This window comes from Gorilla gorilla, chromosome 14 (genome assembly GCF_029281585.2).
Source record: "Gorilla gorilla gorilla isolate KB3781 chromosome 14, NHGRI_mGorGor1-v2.1_pri, whole genome shotgun sequence".
NCBI lineage: Eukaryota > Metazoa > Chordata > Mammalia > Primates > Hominidae > Gorilla > Gorilla gorilla.
Window position 1 is genome coordinate 104,206,949 of NC_073238.2, and position 7,124 is coordinate 104,214,072.

Sequence of the window (7,124 nt, forward strand, 5' to 3'; positions counted from 1 at the left end):
TCTTCCTCTCTCTTTTCAGAGGTAAAGCTGCTTTTAATGCTTCATTTGGGTACAGAACTAAAAAGACTTAAAAGTCATGTTATTATGAAAAAGAGAAGAACACAACTGTCTAATTGTTCACAGGAAATGTGTAGAAAACAGCAACTCTCTGACATATCTTCTGAGTTTTTGATAGTTTTATGTTTACGCAAGGCTATAAAGTGATGAAACCAACAAAAGGGATGTACGGTTGACTTCATGTTCCATACTGTGAACAAGAGGGATACTCCTTTCAAAAATGTTTCTCCGTCACCAACCTCTGATACTCTTAAGATTAGAAACATGAAAATCACCATACTTTTTCATGTAGGTTAACTGATGCCCAGGGTGTGCCATTCAATGTTTTGCTTTCCTTGAAGGCATTTGGAGGCTTTCAAACAGGTTTCATAATTCAGGCAAAGTCAATATAATTTCAAAGCTACAAAAAAATATCTGTCACATATAAATGTCTAAGGTAGAATAGACTGTTTAGGCAGACAGTTGTAGATTTTTATTTCAGGGAAATGTAAAATAGCATCTTCTTAATGTGTGTCTTGGACTATAGTTACATGATTCCCAAGGTGTGGTATAAACCAGGAATAAGTTGAATTTATATATTCTAGTGAATAAAGTGGGTGTGACCTACTATCAGTAAGCAGTCTTTAATTCCAGATAATGTCTTATTTAACATGCATACCTTTTGTTGTACTTATTATGAAATTCAAGCTGTTAAAAACAAATTGCATAGCTTAAATAGCTAAAATTTGGAATAACTCCAGTGCTTTATTTCTAATGTAAGATATTGTTTATGTTTTTTTTTCTGATTTTTGAAAAATAAAATAATTGTATATGTAACTTCATTATAGATTGTTATAGTATAGAAGTACCTTAGCTGCACTTTTTAAAGTTTTGGAATATAACACATTCTTTCTTTTCAATAAAAGTAACCCACTGATATTGGTTAAACTGGAAGTTATCAGAGTTACATCTTCTTACAAACAGACACTCCAACGGTAAGAACAATTCTAAATACTATATCTTACATATATACAACAAAATATTCTCAAAATAATTATTACTGAGTTTCTCAACATTCACTTTATTTTTCTTCACATACTAGATTTACGATATACATACAATTTTAAATGTACAAAATATTAAATAAAAAGGAAAAGACAAAGACAGGTTCCAAAATCATCTCAAGAAAAGGAGTTTTGAATTATTTGAGCAGTAGCAGATCGAATGGATAAAGCTTATGACACATTATTTCTGCTTGCCAAAATTCCTATTAATTCAAATGAGAAGTATGAGATTCACTATTAGAAGAGCAAAAATATATTTACTCAGATAGTTTACATCTTAATGTTGTGCTTTGTAATTATAGCACATTATATTTTTCTCGCATATTTTCGATATGCGAGAAAAATACAAAGATTTCTTTCTTTGAATTTTTTAAAAATATAAATTATCTTTGTTTTGTCATCTTAAAATGATTTCTGTGTGTCTAAAGCTATGAGGTTTTTAAAAAATATTACCACTTCAAAAATTATTTGGGAACAAGTTAAGTTATAAATTAAGATAAGATATCAAAAGAACATGTGAACATCTATCCAGTTATATGTACATCAAATAAAATACTTAATTTCATTTTAATACCTTCCTAACTAAAAATGTTTATTTTTAAATTAAGTTAAATAAGGCTTCGTATAATTAATAATATTCAAATATGAACAAGAGAAGTAAAACATTTAGACACCTTAAGTGTTTTAGGAAAGTGTTAAGATTTAGTTATCTGAAATATTAAGCATTTGTAATGTTGGTATTTCTTCTACAAAATAAGTTTTTCTTCAGAATTTGGAAGTTGCGAAAAACAAAACAAAAAAAAAAACAAAGAACACCTTTGCAGTTGCCTTGTCTGATAGTGGTTAGAATAAAATTTCAGTCTTTAGTCAAAGTCAAGAGTATTGCTGCAGCTAGATAAAGAAGCTATTACCCTCTAAAGACAGCTGCTTTGGGTGAATGGTTTTGTGTTTCGTTTATCATAACAATGGGTGATAAGGCTAATAAGAAGTTGTGCACTGCTAATGGCGGTGATAAGAAACGACAGGACATTACTCTTGAGTAAATCCAGATATGATCAAATGTTGAATTGGCTCAGTGTTGCCGAGTAAGCTGTCCACTTTAATCACAACAACAAAAGAAAATATATTTAATAAAGAATACCTTTAGGAGAAAATAACTTGGGAGTCTGAGTATCTCTAGTTCTTAGTCTACTTTTCTACATTGAAACATTATTTTCATAATTTAGTTTTTGACCATTTAAGTGTGTCTTGTGAATATGACAGCAAGCACCTATCAAGCAGTTTGTGTTTATGTGGTAATGCAAAGAACTCGGCCTAGAAAGGAAGACATTAGAAATCACAGAACTAGTTGGGTGTGGTGGCTCATGCCTTAATCCCAGTACTTGGGGAGGCTTAGGTGGGAGGAGTGCTTGAAGCCAGAAGTGTGAGACCAGCTTGGGCAACATAGTGAGACCCTGTCTCTGTGAAGAAAAAAAAAAAAAATTAGCTGGGCATTGTGGTGCGTGCCTGTAGTCCCCACTACTCAGGAGGCTGAGGTAGGAGGATCAGTTGAGTCTAGGAGTTCGAGGCTGCAGAGACCTATGATCACGCCTCTGCTTTCCAGTATGGGCAACAGGGTGAGATCCTTTCTGTCTAAAACAAACAGGAAGGAAGGAAGACAGGAAAGAAGGAAGGAAGGAAGGAGAAAAGGAAAAGGAAGGAAGGAAAGAAGAAAGAAAGGAAAAGGAAGGAAGGAAGGAAGAAAGGAAAAGAAAGGAAAGGAAAGGATTATAGTACAGGTTGAGCACAAAGAATTACCTTTCAGAGGTGACATTTGAGTTGATATTGAAAATGGAGTAGATTCACTAGGTAGGTGAGGAAAGAATATTTCAGTACAGGAAACAAATAGGGCAAAGGGCAGATGTGAGAATGAATGGATGTGAATGAACTGCAAACTACAGGTTACATGGGGAGGGTGCTTCATTGGTGTGTCTTTTGTGCAGGTAGACACGGTACCCTTCATTTGGCCCATATATCACAGTATAGTGTGTAAATTATCCTAAGAGAAGAGGTTTGCCTCCCATATCCATTTGCTTTCATTGTGTTGGGATTTATCACAGATTAGACGTGCTAGATTAATTTGTGTTCTGTCTTGTGTTATCTGGTTTTAACGTAATTTACATTCCAGCCTGTGGTCAAGTTTGCCATTTGGAACCACGTTTTTGTGAGCTGTTTCAACTATGAGAACCATTGAAATAAATCTTCAGCAAATTGACTTTAGCAATCTTTCAAATTGCTGAAAAAATAATTTTCAAAAGGCAAATGTGTTTTTATTATTAATACAAGTTTATACATTAAAATGATTGAACTAAATTTTACTGTTAATCCAGAACATATTTGGGGATGTCAGAGCTCTCTTTCTAAAAACGAAATGTCTATTGGTAGCATAAGAAACAACTCTGAAATAAAAAAATTCTAAAATACAAGTTATCATCTTGCTCAAGAATTTTAATAACTTTTATGGCTTATGGCAGTGACCTTCAAACTGTTTTTGTAACAGAATTCATAAGTAATGGTCACAAGCCCAGTGATTGTTTGTTTGCTAATATTCCTATACTGTTTTATCCTATACTGTTGTGTTGTAACCATTACAAAAATTTTCAAAATTGTAAATAAAATTAAGAAATACTGATAAAAATTATTATTTAAAAACTTGGTACTGATAGTACCAACTCCTTTAGTTTGCAGTATTAAGTAGACCTTGCATGTGGAAAATCAGGGCAATGAATGAGTGGCATCCAGTAAGCACTTGATAAAGGTTTGTTTGTATTATCATTGCTGCTACTAGTACTGAACTCCTTGCTGGCCGAAATGCCCCTTTTTTGTAGTTGGATAGCCCAGCAAATTCTTTTTTTCACTCTTAGCATTTCCTTAAGTCTGGGCTTCTGATTTTGTAAGCAAATAACTGCTATTACAAAATAATTTTATACTTTAAACAGTACTATAATGTGAAGAATAGTTATATTCGAAATTGATTTATTTGATAAAAGTTAAGTCACTGGTAGAAATTAATAGATATAAGATTAATTTAGAAATTTTATGTTGACTTTGTTATCGTATACATTGTATCTGAATGTAGTTTTTCATACCTCTCAGCACTTCATTTCAAAGTATAAAAGAAAGTTCTGATTCTGTCAGGTTCAGCATAAACAAATGCAGGGCTTATAGCCACAAGGTAGATTAAGCTGTGTTTGTCATTTTCTTTGCGTTTAATGAAAAGAAACTTATACTATGTTTTGCTTCTTTCTCAGAGGTTACATTTATTGTCCTTGCTATTCAGAAGTTTTTATTTGAAAAAATGTAGGATAGTTTCTGTTTTCTTGTTCTTTGATAGTATTAAAATATAACTCTGAGTAGATACTGAAACATAGTGATGACGTGAACATACTTTTTACAATATAAGTGTGCATATATAGTAACACTTGTGTAATATACTGGATAAGATACTTAATATATTTTTGCATGTGATTTATAAATTCATGTGTGTATGCTTTGTGGGAACACAATAACATAGTATTATTGTTTATACTTTGTAGTACATATAGATATGCATAAACATACTCAGATATGGAATTTCCATAGCTACTGCTTACTTTTAAAAATAGCAATTGATAAATGAAAATAAATAAAACAATTTATTCACAATACTATAGTGATAACTCATGCTAAATATTTAAAATACTTTTAGATTTCATTGTATTACAAAATTACATACATGATGAAGTCCATATTATATTTAAATTATATATCCTATATTTCTTTTTAAATTATATTAAGTTTATGCCACAACGTCATTGAAAATTTCTATTATAAATAATTTCAAAGGATGTAGAATATTCTGTTACATGTGTATTTTGCTTAGGCTAAATATGAGGTCATCCATCTTCCCTTTCATTTTGCTACAACATAGCCAATCTACCAGCAAATTCTGTTGAGTAAACCTTCAAAATATATTCAGAATCAGAACATTTCAACTCTGTTTTTTGCAAATAAAATAATGTCCTAAATTAGACAAGGTCAATTTCTCATTCAAAAATCTGTGGTTTCACATTGCTCAAAGAGGAGTAAACTGTACAAGTACACATAAATCAGTAAAACATTACTCAAAAGTAATGTTGACATATTCATCATCAATTTGGCACATATAAAAATATATAAAAGGCTTGTGACAAAGGACATTAAAAATTTCAAATTAATTTTCTAATAGTAAAAGTATAAAAATTATATTCAAGAATTTTATTTATATATATATAAAATAGCATGTATTAGTCAGGGTTCTCAAGCATCCTTGATTCTGTCAGGAATCTTCATATTTTAAGACTAGAAGTCAAGATTTGTGAAGGCTAATCCTTTCTAGTTCACCTTTGATTCAACTGTGGAGTCCCTTTGTATTTTCAACTTAAAGTTTGGAATGGTTTCCTGAAGTCCTCTTCCATGGTGGATAATGTGTGTGTGCATGTGTGTGTGGTTCCTGAAAATTTTTAGAAGCTTTTTACCATCTTAGCTCCTACTTTTGGTTTTTTACTCTTCTTGCCAGTTCAGAAATTGACAAAATCCTCAGGGGAAATTGGCACATGAATTTCAGGCTCACCTCTCTGAGGTTTCCTTTTCTCCTAGGTCTTGGTCTCTCAAGTCCTGGATGAGCTGGTAATCTAGAAATGTGACTACAGATCCCGCCCAGAACCAAGGCTTTTTACTTGGCCTTCATACCCAGTGCTTAGGATCTGCATATAATCCAAGGGAGAAAAAAAATCAAAAGTAGAACTACTCAACACATTTCTCTTCTTTTTCTCCTCCCTCTGGAAGATTGTCTACACAAAGCCTTAGTTGTCTTAGTTGCCCTCTGATAATGCATGTGGTTTTGTTTTGTTTTTCTGCCTATGTAGTTGCTCTTAGCAGGAGAGTTCTTATTATACAAATTATTCAGACAAATTTCATGTAGATATTAGAAAATAAATTTTAAGTTATAAAATATTAATATTTAACAACAGATAAATTACCTGGTACCTATACGTGAGAAAACAAATCAAAAAAACATCATCCAAATGATTATTTCAAAAGAAAAAACATATTATCTAAGTATTCATTCTCCAAAGCAAAATAAGATGTAAATTTTTAAATTCCCACTTACTTATGATTTCTTATAGTACTATTTTATGTATGTGTATGTATTTATATAATGTGTATTGTAATATATTGCAATATTTAATATATTTAATTAAATTATATAGTTAATTGAGTTATGAAATATAAAAAATATATTATCTAATATAACCTAATGATACTTTAAACATTTCACTTGTCTTAACTTTTTGTAAGTATCTAAAACATATAGAATATATGTTTTTTCTAATGCAAAAAAAGCCAATATTTAAGCAAGAAAAAGCTACAGCTTCTCTCTTTCTTTTCTGCTTTCTTTTCTTTTCTTTTCTTTTTTTTTTTTTTTTTTAGAGAAAGGGTCTCACTCTGTTGTCCAAGCTGGAGTGCAGTGTCATAATCATAGCTTACTGCAACCTCAAACATCTGAGCTCAAGGGATCCAGGTACATGTCACCATGTTTGGATAATTTTCAATTTTTTTTTTTTTTTGAGACAAACTTTCACTCTTGTTGCCCAGGCTGGAGCGCAATGGCACAATCTAGGCTCACTACAACCTCCGCCTCCCGGGTTCAAGCGATTCTTCTGCCTCAGCCTCCTGAGTAGCTGGGATTACAGGCAACCACCACCATGCCTGGCTAATTTCTGTATATTTAGTAGAGACTGGGTTTCATCATGTTGACCAGGCTGGTCTTGAACTTCTGACCTCAGGCCTTCTAATCCACCCGCCTTGGCCTCCCAAAGTAATTTTTTTTTTTTTAATAGAGATGTGGTCTCAATATGTTCCCCAGGCTGGTCTTGAACTTCTGTCCTCAAACAATTCTCCCTCCTCAGCTTTCCAAATTTTGGAATTACAGGCATAAGTCACCAAGCCCTGCCTACAGCTTTA